Source organism: Bidens hawaiensis, unplaced genomic scaffold (assembly GCF_021521415.1).
Source record: "Bidens hawaiensis isolate Kalapana, Puna unplaced genomic scaffold, B.hawaiensis_p1.1 tig00046668_1, whole genome shotgun sequence".
Classification (NCBI taxonomy): Eukaryota; Viridiplantae; Streptophyta; class Magnoliopsida; order Asterales; family Asteraceae; genus Bidens; species Bidens hawaiensis.
The window spans coordinates 64,151-83,878 of record NW_027498319.1 but is presented as its reverse complement, the minus strand read 5'-3'; positions in this window follow the sequence as shown (position 1 = coordinate 83,878).

Here is a 19,728-nt window from a genome sequence, read left to right as displayed (position 1 = left end):
AGGACAGCTCGTGGGTCGATGCTATGCAAGAAGAGTTGGCTCAGTTCGAGAAAATGGAAGTTTGGACTTTGGTCGAAAAACCAAAGAATGTGCATGCTATAGGCACGAAATGGGTGTTCAAGTGCAAGAGAGATGAAAAGGGGATTATTGTGAGAAATAAGGCGAGGCTGGTTGTTAAAGGTTTTAATCAGCAAGAGGGTATTGACTACAATGAGGTTTTCGCTCCTGTTGCCCGGTTAGAAGCGATTCGATTGTTTTTGGCGTTTGCTGCTTTCAAAAAGATGAAGGTGTTTCAGTTGGATGTAAAGAGTGCGTTTCTTAACGGGAAAGTTGACGAGGTTGTGTATGTTGAGCAACCACCGGGTTTTCCTGACCCAGACTTTCCTGATCATGTATACAGGTTGAGCAAGGCGTTATATGGTTTACATCAGGCACCTCGTGCCTGGTATTCAACGTTATCGGACTACTTGCTGGAAAATGGTTTTGAAAGGGGTTTGATCGACAGTACGCTATTTGTGAAGAGAGAAGGATGTGACTTCTTACTGGTTCAAGTCTACGTGGATGACATCATTTTTGCTGCATCAAGAGTATCCATGTGTCAAGATTTTGAGGCTGTCATGAAGAAACGATTCGAGATGAGTGCTATGGGTGAACTAACTTTCTTTCTAGGATTGCAGGTTGATCAGAAGAAAGATGGGATGTTCATTCATCAAACAAAGTATGTTCATGATGTGCTGAAAAGATTCAAGATGGAGGACAGTTCTCCATATGACACTCCAATCTGCGTCAATCACAAATTGGGAGCTGAATCAGATGGTGACGCAGATGTGGACCCTACTCTGTATCGGGCGATAATAGGTTCTTTAATGTATTTAACTGCTTCTAGGCCTGATATAATGTTTTCTGTTTGTCTTTGTGCTCGCTTTCAGGCAAACCCAAAGGAATCTCACATGAAAGGTGTGAAGAGGATTTTGCGGTATCTCAAGGGCAAGCCGAAACTAGGATTGTGGTACCCAAAGGGAGGAGACGTTGAACTGGTGGCATATACTGATTCTGATTATGGAGGTTGTAATCAGAGTCGGAAGTCAACAACAGGAGGCTGTCAGTTTCTTGGAGGAAGATTAGTTTCCTGGCAGTGCAAGAAACAGACATCAGTTGCAATTTCAACTTGCGAAGCTGAATACATGGCAGCATCCAACTGCTGCTCTCAGGTTTTATGGATTCAGCAACAATTGCGCGACTATGGTCTGAATTTCTTACTCACTCCTATTTTAATTGATAACACTGCCGCCATCTCAGTAATTAACAATCCCGTGAAGCACAGTAAAACTAAGCATATTGACATTCGTCATCACTTCATACGGGATTGTGCTGAGAAGAAACTGATCAAGATCGAAAAGGTTGATACACTTGAAAATTTTGCTGACTTGTTTACAAAAGCGTTTGATAAATCCAGATTTCAAAACCTAATTGAGCTAAATGGGATGATCAATCCCGAGTAACCATGTCTTTGTTTTTGATTCAAAAAAAAAAAAAAAAAAAAAAAAAAAAAAAAAAAAAAAAAATGAGTCTTTATTGCTTAAAATTAGTCGGTTACCTCAGTCTGATGGACATCTCCTCGGATATGTTTTGGTCCTTGTTTTCGACTTAGGAAATGAGGATAGCCATTAACCGGAAGACTGAAAGTAACTGGGGCAGTGTTGACATGTTTTTCTTTCAGTTGCTGAAAATTAGTCGGTCATTCTTAGTAAGAAGGACACATACTTGTATGTGGTCGGTCCAGCTGATCCAATGGAACTTCAGGATAGCCGTTTACCTGATGACTTTGACATGATTGGGGCAATTGAATTCAAAATTTTTTTAGGGAAATGAAATTACTTTTCAAGTCTATTACTTCGTAAGAAGTTCTTTGCTGTGTTTAAAAGAAAATTGATCCAACCTTGGAAAATGATATATATACTGACTATGTGTGCCTAACTAGTGAAGTTATTAAGCTTAAAAGGCTTTAGAACAGTCATTGTATGTCATGGTAATTTTAATGGTGCGTAAAAGTAGATGTGATACTAACTTAAATTTACTCGAATTTACGTGGAAACTCCTTAAGAGTTTTGTATGTCTTCATACATATCTTTTCGAAGGATAGGCAGAAAAGCGACTACCCAGTCATACACGAGCCCGTGAGTGTTCTGATTCCCGTGAAGAAAGCATTTCAAGATACTGCAGTGATCCAGATTCGGGACTTGCAGTGATTTAGTACTCCGATGAAAATTCTTATGTTTGATTAAAAAAAAAAAAAAAAAAAAAAAAAAAAAAATACATGTATAATTTTTGTACTTATGAGAAATAGTGACAATAAACACGAGAACCGAAACGTCTCAAGATTTCTCAAGTTTGGAGTAAGAAGAAAACGGGAAGCAGACAACGAGTATCTACAAGTTAATCAGACACTATGGGTCGAAGTCAATTCGGGGTGACTTGGGTATAGCCAAATACGCTTTGAGAATAGATAGAAGGCATCATTACCTCTGAGTTGTTGCCAACTTAAATTTTTGAGCTTAACTGAACCTTAATCCGTATCACAGAAACAATGAAAACCATTTAAGTTATTACATGCTTACAACCTGTTTCTCTATGTCATAATACAGCCAAACACGGATCCAAGTGACAGTCACATAGTTAGTATGATTCCTATTCGGATCTTTTCTAAAACGTAGTGGTCCCTGACTAGACTGAAATTTGATCCCTTATTTCGTTAAAATTTTATAAGTATTTTCTGTTTTTGTAGTTATATTTTTATTGTTGGTTACTGGGTCTTGATCATTTTTGTTTAACTCTTTTTGGTAACTTATAAGGATATATTCAAGATTTTTCAAACTGAAAGGGCTGTTTTTGTAAATAACGGGCGAAGTTGTTGAATCGGCGAAGTTGTACTTAACTTCGCTTAGGCGAAGTTAAGAATAACTTCGCCTGAACCAACTCAGCCCTATAAAAGGGGTTTTCAACAGTAAAATTTTTTTTTATTAACTTTTCTGCGCCTGTTGTATCTTCTGCTGCTGTGCCAGCTACTATTGCACAGACTATGTCCACGGCTGAAAACGTTGATCTGGATGCTGCTTTCAGTGGACACGGTTTGTTTGATATGGATATCTCGGGTCCTCAAGTTATGGATGCTTCTACAGCAGCTACTTCGGTAGCTGAATCCGAGTTAGATGAAACGTTTGCTGAGGCCAGACGGCTAATGGTGACTCGTGAAAGGATTTCGGGTAAGAGGCCGAGAGTTGAGGACGAGGAGGGAGATGAGGAAGAAGCGGTACAACTTGTGATGAGACGTTCGCGACGAGAACGACTAGGTATGGCTACTGGAGCGGGGGAGACTTCAAGGCATGTACGTTTTGCTCCGCCTGTCTTGTCAGGTATGTCACTTCTTCCTACTACTGCACAGGTTACGACTGTCGAAGCGTCAGCTCCAGCAGTGGTGTCTCTACCACCACAACCGTTTGATCCACCGGTGGTAGTCGCACGCTTCGTTGATTCGACTATCACAACAACTGCAGGGTTACCAAGTGTACCACCTGCGGTCACTTCTGCTACTGATGTTCCGCCAACTCCACTGCCTACTTCAGATGCTGAACGGATTACATCACTAGAGCGTATTGTTGCCGAACAGTCTAAGACTATTGAACGCCTAGTGGAATCCAATCGACTACAAGCTGCCCTCCTGGTTGAACACGGAAGAATAGTTGATGCCTTCAAGGAATACTTGGCATCTCAGGGGGAGAAGACGTGTAGGGGCGATGAGTTGAGAACGAAAAGACGAGAAGATCATGACGATGATCCCAATGCACCTTCGGGTGCAGGTGGTGAGCTGCCAAGAACCTCTCAGGCTCTTGGGGCTTCCACAACTGAGGGGGAGTCTACAGATGTAGCTGGTGATGTTGTTGTTGGTATGGGTGATGATGCTGATGTTGAGGACGTTATCGATGCTTTAAAGGAGTTGGATGATGAGGAAGACGATGAGTTTATGGATGATGACGACGTGTTGCCCGTGGATGAGATTGAGAGGATTGGGGAAAAGATTAATGTGGAAAATGTGTTAGAAGAAGGTGAGATAATGGATGATGATGTTGAGCATGACATTCCCGAAGTGGAAAAGTCGGGTGTTGGTGATGAAACGGTGTTGGATGAGACGGTGTGGGAAGAGCAGCCTAGATGGAAGGAAGAATATGCTCATTGGTTTGTCAAGACCAAGAAGCCTGCTGTTCCAACCATGTTCAGAAAGAGCTACAACATTAAAGGGTATGCAGAGGCGAAAAAGGGGATTATTTGTTGGATCTATGATGAACAGCTCAAGTTGTTTGTGGTGAAGCGTTATGATGGCGTTCAATATTTCAAAAGAATGTTGAGATCGTTCAACACATTGCCTGAATGCGAAGTAAAAGATTTGGCCAGGTTGGGCCTGATAAACCGAAACAACGACAATATGGCTAGAATGATTGAGAAGATAATGTGGAAAGAAGGAGTAAAAGAAAAGAAGTTTGAGTTGCTAAAGCCACAAAAGGGAAAATTAGTGAAGGATACAGAGAGAGGTATGAGAGCAGATGGTAAACCGTGGATGGTGATGAAGTACAAACCAGTCCGATGTATCAAAGAGGTACCCATGAAAGCTATGCCTCGAGATGTGCTGAAAGATTTGAAATGGTGGTTTGTGGACTGTGAGACTGCAGAGGCAGTAATGGAGGACGAGGATGAACAAGAACTGCTTCGGGTTTACGACCCGATGCATCTTGTTAACCTGTCGCAAGCTGATCTGGAAGTACTCAACAACAAGAAGATCTTCTACATTCCTGCTTGGAAGGATCAAGCTAGGAGATATCAAAGTGTAGTGACAGTATGTGTGAAAGAAGGGGCGCACGCTTAGAGATGCAGATTACAAGACTCGAGTTTTGAAGAATCAAGATATGAAGCTACTGCCAAGGGGGAGTCTGTTGGTACATGTTTGTCAGTAGTTCATAGTCTTGTAATTGTAATCGAGTCTGTATTGTAATTGTGTATTTGATTATGTTTTTGTTTGTGTAACTAGCGAAGTTGTCAACAAGTTCGCTCAGGCGAACTTGTTGAACAAGCGAAGTTGTCAACAAGTTCGCTCAGGCGAACTTGTTGAATATGCGAAGTTACAGACAACTTCGCCTGTGGCGAAGTTGTCGTGTATATATTGATTGTTACAGCCGAATCGTCAAGGTTAAGCAGTTTAGGGTTTCAGTCAAGTGTTCGAGTTTAAGCAGACGTGTTTGCTAGTTCCAGTGTCTGTAATAGTGACTACGAGTCACGTGTTCGGTTAATAATATTACGTGTTTGATTCATTGCTTGTGTTATTCTTTATCTACACTCGTAATCTACCTACGCAGGGATTCCGCACCTGCGTTGTTAGAGAACATCCCGTGTACGATCCGTCCGGGAACCTACAGGATGGCTAAACTTTACCCATATCTGACCTGCGTGTAGGTTTTCCTCATCCTTTTTTAGGATAACCTTTGAACGTGGTAGATGATAGGTTGAAGTTTTGCTTCCTTGTTCGTGATTGTGCGGGTAAGACCGTCACTTGCACTTACAAGGATGGCTAAACTTTACTTACATCTGACCTGCGTGTAGGTTTTCCTTATTTTTAGCGTTGTGTTTATGCGGGTTTTGCCGCCTTCCACACGTAACGACTTACTTCTTCCCCATTTATGCGGTGAATACCGGCACCAGTGTGGGAAGTTCATAAGTATAAAGGTAAAGTTATCAACACATTATGAAAGGAGAATCATTTCCATTAGAAGTGGCTCTAGGCCTTTTCTTTACAAGTTTGGAATTGATCTACATATAACATTTGCGTAATTGAGCTCCATTCCATGTTCTTGGGATGGGAGTGCCATCGAGCCTTTCTAGCCGGTATGCGCCCTTTCCCAGGACTTCTTTGATAATGTATGGCCCTTCCCAGACCGGGGCCAGCTTTCCTGGGCGTTCTTGGTTCGAAGCCTCGTTGTTACGCAGTATGTAGTCTCCTATATTGAAGTTGCAGAGTTTTACCCGCGTGTTGTAGTACTTTTGCATTTGTCGCTTGTAGTTCTCTTCACGCACTGCGGCTAAGTCTCTGCGTTCCTCGGTCAGCATAAGATCCAACCGTCTTTCCGCATCATTGTCTTCTGGCTGAATCAAGATCCTTGGTGAAGGTAAACCAATTTCGACTGGGACCATGGCTTCCGTGCCATAGTGAGGCTGAACGGGGTTTCTCCCGTACTGGCCTTCTTCAGCGTTCTGTTTCCCCAAAGGACGTGCGGAAGCTCGTCCACCCAGCCGGATCTGTGTTCCAAGAGTCTTTTCTTGATGCCTTCGACGATGCTCTTGTTTGCTCTTTCCACCTCACCATTACCTTGCGGGTGTGCCACTGAGGTAAATGTGTGGGTGATTTGAAGTTCTTTCAGCCACTGTTGTAGCTTCTTGTCAGCAAAGTTGGTGCCGTTATCGCTCACCAAATTCTGTGGAAGTCCAAAACGACAAATAATAAATTCCCAAATAAATTTTTTGATATGTTTTGCGGTTGTTTGGGCTAAGGGTTTTGCTTCTATCCACTTGGTGAAGTAGTCGATGGCTACCACTAGGAACTGAACGTTTCCTGCTGCTGTAGGAAATGGGCCTGTCACATCGATGGCCCACTTCTGAAATGGCCATGAAGAAGTGACTGGAACAAGTTCATTCTTCGGGCGGTGCGTGTTGGGTGCGTAAAGCTGGCAAGACCTGCACTTTCTGATGTATGCCAGTGCATCCGTATGCATCCCCGGCCAAAAGTATCCCGCGTTGTTTAGCTTAGCTACAACAGCGCGGGGACCTGCGTGTACTCCACAGATGCCTTCGTGTACTTCCCTTAGGAGGTAGTCAGCATCTTGGTTGTCCACGCATCTTAAGAGTTGTCCACGCATCTTAAGAGTGGGCCAAGAAAGTTACGCCTGTAAAGGATGTCATCGATGAGTTGATAATTCAGTGCTTTACAGCGTAGTTTTCTTGCCTGTGTTTTGGATTCTGGTAGTGTACCTGCCGCAAGGTATTTTATTATTGGTGTCATCCACGTTTCCGAGCTGGTTTGGATGACACAAATTTCCTTGTGCGGGACCGAAGGTGTCTCGAGGAGTTCAATGCGGATATCTTTTCCTAAGTGGGTGAAAGCTAATGATGCAAGCTTGCTTAACGCATCCGCATATTTGTTTTCACTTCGCTTGACGTGTATGACTTTGCAGTCATTGAAATCGCGCATAAGGGATTTTGCTTGTGCGAGGTACAGGGCCATTGTGTCGTTCACGGCCGTGTACGTCCCGTTGATTTGATTGGCTACCAACATGGAATCCACGTGGGCTTCCAAGTTTTTCACCCCCATCTTACGCGCAAAATTCTCAGCCCAGCCAAGAATGCCTCATATTCGGCCTCGTTATTCGTACTTGGAAAATCCAGTCGAATAGCGTAAGTGTATTCTTGGCCTGTTGGGTTGGTTAGTTTCAGCCCTGCGCCTGAACCCTCGTTACTGGCTGCTCCATCAGTGTAGAGTCGCCAGACATCATTGATGTCTTGTGCTGGAGAGGGTTGAACCTCTTCCTGGCACTCTTTTTCCCGCGATGCAGGCACTTCTCGAATAAAGTCGGCCAGAACCTGGCCTTTTATGGCTGGTCTTGGTTTATACTTTATCGCGTATTCTCCCAACTCAATTGCCCATTTGGCTAGGCGTCTCGATAATTCGGGTTTGCCTAGAACGTTTGCAAGTTTAAAGTTAGAGAGAATGGTTATTGGGTGGCCCTGGAAATATCGTCTTAACCTGCGTGAAGCGTGTATAAGTGCTAAGACTAATTTTTCGAGGGTAGAGTACCGGGTTTCTACGTCTGTTAGGACACGGCTGACATAATAGATTGGCATCTGGATGCCTTTTCGCTCTACTAGCAGGACTGCCTCGGTTGCTCTATCTGTTGCGGAAAGGTATAGGATTAATTCCTCTCCCGCTTTTGGTGCTGTGAGTGTTGGGAGTTCGATCAAGCGTGACCGAATCTCCTGAAAAGCTGCTTCCGCTTCTGGTGTCCAGCGGAAGTGTGTTTTCTTTAAACAGTTTCTCAACGTTGACACGAAGGGAAACGACTTATCCGCGTGGTTTGCCAAAAAGCGATTAAGTGCCACCAGTCGTCCATTCAGTGTCTGAGCCTGTTTGATGGTAGTAGGTGATTCCATTTTGATAATGGCTTCGACCTTTTCAGGGTTCCCTCTGAAGCCATCTTTAGTGACGATGACCCCCAAGAACTTCCCTTCTTCCATTCCAAAGGCACATTTGCTCGGGTTGAGCTTCATGTTTATCTTCCTGAGCGTGTTGAAAGTCTCTTCGATGTCTTTCAACATCACTTCTGGGTCAGGGCTTTTGATGACCAAGTCATCCATGTAGACTTCCAAGTTCCTCCCAATTTGGGCATGAAACTGGTTGTCCATCAGGCGTTGGTATGTGGACCCGGCATTCTTAAGTCCGAATGGCATCATTTGGTAACAAAATGTGCCATCGGGCGTTCGAAAAGCGGTTTTGTCCTGATCATCAACGGCCATGTGTATTTGATGGTACCCCTTATACGCATCCAGGAAGCATTTAAGGCGGAACGGTGCCAGCGAGTCCACCTTAAGATCAATTTCGGGTAACGGATAACAATCTTTGGGGCATGCTTTGTTCAAGTCCTTGAAATCTATGCACATGCGCCATTGTTTGTTATTCTTCGGTACCATAACGGGATTTGCAACCCAAGTTTGATATCTACTAACGCGTATGATGCCTGCGTCAAGGAGTTCCTTGACTTGGGTTCTACACGCGTTAGTTTGTTCTGGCCCCATTACTTTGCGCTTTTGTACGATCGGCGTAACAGCCGGATCGCATTTGAGCTTATGCTCTGCCTTACTTCGGGGCACACCAGTCATGTCAGCTGGTGTCCACGCGAAGATGTCAGCGTTTTTTTGTAATAGGCGCTTGAGTAAGGTGCGTGTGGGACCAACAATTGTCGGGCCAATGGTGACGGCCTGGTCTGGGTACTTGCCATTGAAGGCCCATTTTTCTGGTTCGGTGATGGTTGGTTTAGCCATCTTTGGTTTGGGTTTAGATGAGACAGATGCGATGCATACCTGGGGAATGCCGGTGATCATCGCTACACCCTCAGCTGTTGGCCATCCCATCATGCCGTGGACTGAGGATACCACGGCGTTGAATCTTGCCATCCCGTCTCTCCCGAAGAGAATGTCGTATGTTTGGTGTGGCTTCCTCATCACGACAAAGTCCACATCTTCTGTGCGGGAGTCTTCCCATCCGTAAGAGTGACGGGGAAAGATAGGATACCCAGGGGGGTGTTTGTGCTGCCATCGAACCCTTCCATCGAGGCGCAGATCGTTTCCAGGCGTTCCTTGTCTTCATCATCTAGCTTGTCGAAGAACTGCCTGTACATCACCGTTGACGAGGCGCCGTTGTCAGCAAGAGTGCGGGAGGTGATGTAATGCCCCAGCTGGCTTTTGATGATGATAGGGCCTTCTTTGATGGGTCCTCCTGGCACTCGCGGGAAGCGCACCTCAGCTTCCTTCCACGCACATGGTTCTATCGTTCGCCTTTTTCTTCCTCTGATATTACCATGAACCATGTTGATGCTGATGTCAACGGGCTTTCGTCCGTTGCCTCGGTACCGGTTGTCGTTCCGTCCTCCCTTCTTAATTGATGCCACCAGGTGTGCCAGTCTTCCATCCTTGACGAATGCTTCAACAATATCCTTCAAGGATGTACACTCTTCCGTACCATGACCTTTTGTCCCGTGGAAGTCACAGGATTTGCTCTGATCCGCATTAGGTCGCTGCCGGATCATTGGAGCTTTTGGCCACGGTAGCTTTTCAGTGGCAAATATCTCCATGACGCTTTTGGTGAGTGGCGTCCACCGGTGCTTTTGGCTTGAAGGGTGTGTGTGATTTCTTCCGCCAACAAGAGGGTGAGAGCTGGATGAGGTGTCAAAGTTTACCCTTGACTGCCAGATACCTAGCTTCCTCTTTTTGTTCTGCCGGGCGATCCGAACATTGTTCTCTCTTGTCCTCTGCGTGTAGAGGTGTGTACTCTGGGGAAGATCCCTTCCCAGTTGCTTTTCCGTCTCGGCAAAGCGCTTTGCCGCCGTCATGATGGCATCCCATGTTGATGGCATGCCATCCTTACCCGTCAATGTGCGGATAAGCTCTGGGTATTCGGCGCCTTGGATGAAAGCGGCGCGAACCAGATCTTCACTTATGTTGCCGAGACTTAGCTTTTTGGAGTTGAAGCGGGTGATGAAGTCTAGTAAAGATTCATCCTCCTCTCTAACGCAGTTGAGGATCGTCCACTGTTCTTCAGTGTATTTCCTCTGTTGGCTGAAGTGCTGGCTGAACTTGTTCTGAAAGTCCGCCCAGTCATATATGTGGTGGACCGGTAAACGATCAAACCATGCCCTGGCCGCTCCGACCAGAGTCATCTGGAACATGTAACACCACGTGAGTTCCGTCCAGTTACTGACGGTAGCCCCCGCAATGAACCTGTTCAAATGGTCGTCTGGGTCGGATAGACCATCATAAGTGCCAATGTTGGACATTTGTTTGGCACTTCTCGGGGCGATTGCTTCCGCAATGTCCCTTGCGAATTTTGACTTTCCTGCATTTGTAGCAGTTGGTCTAAAGGTTTTGGAGAAGTCACGCGGGTTTCTCTCCGCATTTGTTGGTTTAAAAGCTTCCCCAAAATTCCTTTTTGGTTGGAAGTCCGTTTCCTTACTCTTCCCTTTCGCCTTATGGCGAGGGTTTGCGTCGGTATCGGATTCTTCCCTCTCGTCGTCTGAGTACTCGCACTCACTGTTCATATTGAGGTGTTGGCGAGTACTGCCGAATTCGTCAGCCTGTTGAACTGAACGCAAGCGTTCATCCAATTCAGCTTGGAACTCTCTTTGACGTGCTTCGGCCCACGCCTTCACTTGATCTAGTGTTTGGCGAGGGACCCTCGTTCGTTTTTCCAACTGGGCATCAGTGAACCCCAGTGGAATATTTACTGCACTTGCCCCGGCTTGGGTAGTCGGTGTAGTGTTCGTAAGATTTGTATAACCGCCGGTGTTCCCCCCAGTTGCTGGGGTTGTGGTTACCGGGGTTTCTTGGTCGGTTACTGGCCTTGGGACCGGAGTAACGTTAACCATTTCTTCAGAAATTTTGAAAAAACTAAATTAGTTCTAGCTTTTTCCCACGGATGGCGCCAATGAAGAAACACTAAGTGAACCCTGGACAGATTATAGATAATCTGGGGGTTAAGTAATGTTTCCCACGGGAATGAGGTCCAGCAGAGAGTTGTTCTTCAGGGGACCTGCAAAACAGACACCGTAAGCTCGTCACTGAGAAGGGGGGGGGTTCCTCCTTGTGACCACCCTCCGGCGTGAGAATCAGACTAGATTGCTCTGAATATAAGTGTATATTAAGAGATTGCTAGATAAGATTGAGATATCAGATGCCCTTACCATTCCAAGATGTTGGAGTATTTATAGCCGAAGGTAGGTTTCCTAGAAGGTATTGCCGGCTGAATAGTATTCCTGTTCCACCAACAGTGGACTACGCACAGGCCATGCTGGTTGGTGGGTAGGCTACGGCCAACAGTAAAGGTCGGCTGTATACTGTTCCTTTACTGCCGGCTACGCACTGTTCCACCAACTGTAGGCTGCGCACGTCCCCTCGTAAGGGTTGGTGAGTAGGCAGCGACTAATAGTGACAAACAGTACTAGAGGGTGCTCCTCCTCGTATTGTTGTCGGTGAGCTGTCACCCCCGTGATTGGTTCATGGGCTGCTCTGGTCAATTTGTCTGTTCCGCCCATACCTTAGTAGGTATAGTACGAAAGACCTTCCAGAAGCATACGGACTGGCTCACTTGGGCGGGAGTATTCCCGCCTTGCTCATTCCTTCATGTGACTACTGAAGTAGCTAATGCCTTGTGCGTGTAGCCTTGCTGTTAGTGCGGGTAGCCTTCCCTGATGGCTTGTATCCGCAGCTGCGGGAACAGGCGGGGTACTTCACCATTGGGAGGCTTTCCCTGCGGGTACAGCTGGCGTACTGCGCGTAAGGTTCTTTGAGCATGGTGGGTCCTGCTGGAGCAGTTGGTCATTGCGCAGACGTCCCTGTTCAAGGTGAGTCTTGCGGGTCCAACTGGGCTCTGCTGGGACCTACCTCTTCAGTTATATATAACTATTTTAATGGGAGGAGTGAAACCAAAAATATGTATTCGTTTGATGGTAAACCTGTGTATTACTAAATTGTTGGTTAGAAGTTTGAGAGTATTTGTATGTGTTTTTTTATTCATTGTCATGAAAGGGCCAATAAAAAAACACATACAACTAGTCTCAATTGTAAGCGCTTTTTTTAAATTCACAATTGTCATGAAAATGCCGCAAAATCTCATTTCGATTTAGGCATCTAAAATCGTTGAGACGACCCTGTATATGAGCTAGCATTACTTATTAGTACTTATGTAAGTTTCATGGTTCTCTAATGAAAAATGAGTTTGTATTAAGTGTATCATCATATCATTAACAACTAAATATGCTAATATCATACTTCATTGTACTTGTGATTTGTATGAGAATACCGAAAAGAAGTTTGGTATAGTGAAACTAATCACTGATAATCGAATCAATTAAATAATGGGAATAAAGAGAGAAAATGTATCTAGACAAACGAAGTTGTTTCTACTATTTGATTTGAAACACGAACTCAACTTACGAAACTGGTAGATTTTAACAGGTGCAATATACATATAACATGATATGTTTACCCTTTTCATGATAAATTCCATTTTAACAATGTTTGGTTTCTTTTCTTCACTTCTAGCTATCAATTCTTTGGATTTTGTGATTTTTGTTTGAAATCGTGATTAAATTTTGTTTGGTATGCAAAAGTATGCTCGACTAGGTTTGAGGCTTACTTGATTAAAGCAAAAGTATTATTCGTTTTGGCTTTGGTGATCAAGATGTTGATGTTTAACGTATGCTTTTCATATCTATATGACATGTATCAATATTCATAGAAAAATATATGTACCCGAAAGGCCAAACACATCATAAGGCTTATTTGTGTAACAAGTGATACCATTGATGTCGTTGTTTTAAAAAAATCTTAATTTTGAAATAAAGATCTAAGAAGTATTGGTGATTAATGAAGGAAAAGAAAGTAAGGATCAAGTTAGATATTCCTCTTCATTGTGGAAATTACTTTATATCTTGTTTTAGTGTTTCTATAAAAATGGTAACATTGCTTCTACTAATAAAGCTTCTTTACTAAAAAAGCAATTAGTTATTTACTAGTATTTTTATAAATGATTAAATAACAAGTTATAAATAAGTTAGTGCATGCACTTAAACGCTATTCTCCTTTTAGTGTTGTTATTAACTAGTATGGAAACTCGCGCTTTAAGGCGGGTTGTAGGAAGGAGTTCACAGGGATGTATTTGCTACCCAATATATCGACGATGTAATATAAACCATATAGGGTTTAACCTAAACGATGGTAAAAACAACCAAATCGCACGATTAACAAACATGTCTAAAAAAATACAGATCTAATTATAATAAGTTAAATAAAACCGAATTAGAAAAAGAAGGATACATATATAAAAATAAAATAAAAAATATTTGTTAAAAAATGAATAAAATACTTTACTGAACTAATAACTCTATTAAAGTTTAAAAGTGAAAACGTAAATCGGTTAAAGAAAAAGAATTATTAAACTTTAGGGGCTGTATGATAACTCTATTAAAATATATGAGTAAAAAGGTAATTTGTAAATTAAAAAATGGGGTAAACACGTAAATCGATTAAAATGATTATTAATATTCAGGGCCGTATAATGCAAAGTTCAACGCTAGAAACGTCAAATGAAAAAATGGTCAATCTATAAACTGTCATATGACGCCACGACCACTCTTGAATTACGATTATTCACCAAGTTTGAAATGTTATAATACATAATTAGTGAATAATAGAGAAAATCGCATATGTGATTATTCGTTAGTTATTTTTATACGCGTGATCCTAAATGTATCAAAAAGGTTTTTTATGTCTTGAATTGATAGAATTGTCTTTAAATGTAAAAACACTACATGTAATCTCATGTAAACTACCGTCTTAAATATAAGGGTATCCAGAGCATATAGGCACCTCCTCTATAGAGGATCGGTTAAGTTGGCAACACTGCCACCGATGTCACAACTTGGAGAATCGGCAAGGCCATTCGGTTTCGTTGAACCGATTGAACATGTAGAGAATAGGAACGTTGGGTAAGTATAATGTGACATTTGAGCTAGTTTAAAAAATAATAATTTTTATTTCAAACGCTATAAATTAATTCAATTTTATCTAAAAAAATTTTACCAATCATGCATCCCTTCTTCTATTTTTCTAACATATTTTTATATAATTGTCTACGACGTACACTAAAACGGATTCAATTCAAAGATCAAGAGGCAATTCTAGCAATAAAGTCTCTAGATTGAAAGGCGGTTTAGTGTTTTAGCCAAAATCGTCTAAGACATTAATCGTCATTTCAACAACCGTATCAATAGTCATAATACCCGCAATATCCCCCCCCCCCCCCCAAAGAAAAACATGGTTACTCAAATTCACCTATTCTTTACAAGATGATCAAACATTCAACCCTTTTGCACCTCGCTACAATAACCGACCTTTCTGTAACCCAACCCGTAACGAAGAACAACCACTCCTGGTATATAATTACGGAGATGATGAACATTATAAAGAACAACATGAAGATGAAGAGCATGACGAACATGTAATTTAATTAGAAGGAAAGAACAATAACCCCGTCAAGAAAAGAAGATTTAAATCACAGACGATTTTTTTACCAACGAACAAAAGTTGCTTTGTGTAAGCCTTGGGTTCATATGTCCGAAGGCGCGATAGTCTGAAATCAACAAAGGCACGACGACCTTTGGGGTGGAGTGCTTACAAGAAACTACTCTATGGAAACGATGGAAATGTGCACCAAATATATTTAAAATGAAGCTCTTTTAATTTAAAGTTGGGGTCACTATAACAAATTCTACATACAAACGACATTATTTTTGTTCAAAAGAAATATAAGAAAGCTTTTACCCCTTCATTCACGAGAGATTGTAAGAACCCATCAAACAACGCTTGTTTCCTAAATTGATTATCATATCTTAATGTGATTTATGTGTTGCCTCTTAAAGATTCCACTAAGAGGCTACATCTGAATCATTCATAGGTGAAATCGTTTAGTTCAGTAAAAGACACCTCTTAATGGTTCATAAATTCTCTTAACGGGTAAGTTTTAAACACAAACATAATAATTCAAATAGTACCTCTTAATCTGTCATATCTCTTAACGATTCAATATAAGATTACCAAGCAATCCCTTAATGGAGTCTAATTCATGCCTTATATACCTTGGAAGTTGGAAAAAGTGTTTTCAAAATGTTTTCTTCGTTGATCAACCTTGGCCCAATCAAATAATTTAGTGATAATTCACTTTATCATAAAAGATGCGTCTTCACATAATCATATATCAAAAGAAAAAAAGGAACGTATTTATTAGATAACTAGCACACAAATTAACTTAACGTAGCAATTGTTCGCGTTAGTAGCGTAATTAACTTATTATATATAGAACATAATGTAATTATAGTATAGTGTAAGTGTCACCAACATTTGATTGGTTCACGTGATGGTGTTGCGTCAACATCTTTTCTTTTTATATATTGCGGCTTACTAATTTATGTTTACGATTTATAGGTGACACTATTGATATCTACCGAATCGTGTTGACTTGCAATCACACCACACGAGTTTTACCAACCGACTACACATCATTTTAAATATGTTTTTTTTATTTTATTTATTATAACTTCTACAATAATATAAATGTCAGGTTTGGAATTTGCTGTCGTTACTGTTTGAGCGTAACCGACACTGACCGAATTCACATCACCTCACCACCGCAAATATACCGTGCTGAAATATTAAAATGTTAAAATACCATTTATTTTTCTTATTATTTACCTTTCTACCATCACCAAAACAAACAACAAGCCCAGAAAGAAACACCAAATCCTAAAGCAATCTCTCCATCTCTCTCCTTCTAAGCCTCTACTTCTTTTTCCCTCTCTCTCTCTCTACGTATATATAGAGATATATTATATATATATATAGACATGCATGTATGAACAAATTGAAGCACAGCAAAAAAAAAAAGAACAAAAGCATATTATAATAATTCAAAAGCAGAATTTGTCTTCTCTTTCCTACTAAAAAGGCTCCAGAATTGTGTAGTGTTGGAATCATTTATTCATTTCTCTCTGTTTGAATGCTTGCTTCCTTATGAAGAAAACCTGAAACCCTAAAACCTTCATTTCATAGATTCCGAACGGCGAATACACGTTCTTTATCAGGTACTACTTTTAATCGATTTACTCGAATGAATGCTGATTGTTGAATGTCATGAGATCTCAATGATGCATATATTAGTTGAATTTTGAGTTGTGTGATTGATCGTAATGGTGTTAATATTATTATTACGTCAAGTTGCTAGTGATGAATGTGTGTAACTGATTAGTCGTAGCTTCGGACCCTGTTTATTGGCGAGTGTGTATGTTTTCGTCGATTGATCGGTTAAACAGAGTCCGAAACTGCGAATTAATCGATTATTCGATGAAAACGTACTGTACTTCATCGATTCAGTTTAATGAATGCTGGTTGTTAGATGTTTTGAGATTTGAATGATGTATATACTAGTTGATTTTTGAGCTGTGTGATTGATCATAATGCTGCTAATATTGTTTATACGTCAAGTTGATGAAGATGAATGTTAATGCTTTTTGTCAGATAATCGATTAATTCGGACCAGGGCCGGCCATAAGGTGTGGCCAGTTAGTCGACGGCCACAGGCCCGACACCCCGCTAGGCCCGAATTTTAAAATATATATATATATATATATATGTATTTTTATTAAAACAATATGTATATTTTGTGTTTAAAATTAATTACATTCCCAATAGCTTGGTCTAATGGCAAAAGGGGTATTACTCCCGTTATGGGTTCCACTCTCATTTGAGGCGTTTAATTCTATTTTTATACAAAAGTTTTTTATACTACCCAATTATAAAAAAGTAACTCATATAAAAATTAAATTGTTTTTAAAAAAAAAACTCTTTTTACTTCAGGCCCAAAAGATTTTTTGCTTTCTCGGAGATGGCCCAGATTCGGACTCTGTTTATTGACGTCGTAAACGATCGTAATGCCGTTTACTTCGAATAACCAATTAAACAGAGTCCAATTAATCGATTTTATCAACAAATATGTACACGCTCATCAACAATTTTCGTGATTAATTCGCAGTTTCGGACTCTAAGTAAACAGCATTACGATAGTTAAACTACGTCAATAAATAGAGTCTAATAGAGTGTGTACCGATTAATTCGCAGTTTCGGACTCTATTTATTGACTAAAACTGTTACGACTCGGTTTTTTTAGATCATATTTATGCATCACATTTGATATCTCGTGATCCTGATAATCGATTTAGTTCGAGTTGTTGATGAATGTATAGGCATATTATACTAATAATTTAACTGTAATTGTTTCCTTGTTCTAATGCTGATGAAGAAACCTGAAAACTTCTGGATTTCGAATGGAGAATACGCTCAATCGATCGCTGTTCTTACACTGATTCTCGTTCGTCATCAGGTGCGTTCAATCGTTTAACTCGAATCAATGCAAATTGTTCATAAAATGTATGCATCTTGTGTGATTTTATTGTCGATTAACTTCTTCGAATATTCGATTGATTCGTAGTTTCTGACTCAGTTTATTGACTAAAACTGTTACGAATACCGTACTGATTTTTTCGGTTCGGTATCAGTGCTATTGAAATTACTTAACATACCAAAACCAAATGGTACTGATATTACTGGTACCGATTGTGTTAAGTCGGTATCAGTATCGGTATTCAAAAAATGCTCCCGTGATGTTTAGTTCGGTACCGATGCCAGTAAATTAACGTACCAAAACAGAATGGTACTGATACCAAAACAAGAAAAGATGAATACATGTACCGGCTGTGTTGAGTCATGTGCATAGTTCATTTGTACGGTACAAATTATCATTGCTAATAATTATGCTATGTGGAAAGTCTAGGAAGTAATAACACGAAAGGAATATAACGTATACAATCGCATCAAACTTTTGTACCATACATCAATCAAACTTCTGACCATTTTTTAACTTTGTCATGTGGTAATTTGATGTACACATTCAAAAAAATATATTTTTTATATTTATTTTCTGTGTTAACCTTATGATTGAAAATGATCATACGTGACATATGAGTTATGACCCTGTCTATCCAAGGTGTACGTCGTTACATCACTTTTTTATGTGACAAACTGTGTACTTTTAGGAACCTATGGTCAACAAAAGTCAAAACTGAATCGGGTAGGAACCGGTTTTAGGTATAGTCAGGTATTTGACAGTGTTTTCCGGATAGAGTCGGGTTTTGAACGGGTAATGACGGGTTTGGTTCCAGGTGCAGGTCTAGGAGAAGTACAGGTACACCGGTTCGGGTCTAGAACCGGGTATTTTGTGCACCTCTAGTCTAACAGTTTATATAGCACGTATAATTTGGAGAAAAATACGCATTTGACATGTATGAAACATAATGGCACGTGTGATGCGTCATACTATCCCACATCATACAAATTTTATGATCATTTTTCACGTGTCATACGAATATATATAAACGTCCGTAATAAAATAATGAAATTTTATTTAAGATGTAATATTTTTTACAACTTTTTATAAGTAATGTGTTCAAATTTCTTATATAGGGTAATTTAATATATTGCGTCATATCACATATGTGATTGTGGGTGGTCGCATATATCAACTTTGTATTCATTATCCTGACATGAAAAGAAATGAAAAAACAAACGTACACGTAAATTAATTGTGACCTAGATATTTTAATTCAATACGGTAATAATGATCAAGACTTCATTTCTCTCTTTTCTTTAACCTTCTATTCACAGTTCTTATTGTGTAAGATTATATACTTGGATTGTACTTAACCTTTTAATCAAACTTAAGGACGTTGGCCAACTTGTGATCCAAATATCCGGTTCATGGTTTCGGTTTGAAACATGAAACCGGCTGTGTAAACCAAACATGTCGTTTTATCAATGATAGAACTCTTTGTTTTTGAAAATATAAACGTTATAATATGAACGATAATTATTCTATTAAAATGTTTAATACGAAGAACTCTTTGTTTAATACGATTCGTCTTGCTTGCGGTGCGCGTATATAATGTATATATGTGTGAACCCTCGGGTGGGCAAAAGTGAAATTGCACTAATTTTGACGTTATTTTACTAATCTCGTGAAAATAACGTTAAAAGTGGCGGAAGGTTAATCAGGCATCATGTGGCGGCGTTGATAGCCGAAAGACAAGGGCACATGCGCCATTCAGCCAGTTACCCGATGATTGAGTGTTATGTGTCTTATGTTCAAGGCTTGATGTAAAACTACTATCGAGCCGGGGGTCTCACCGGAAGCAGCCTCTCTATCCTTATGGGGTAGAGGTAAGGCTGTCTACATCTTACCCTCCTCAGACCCTA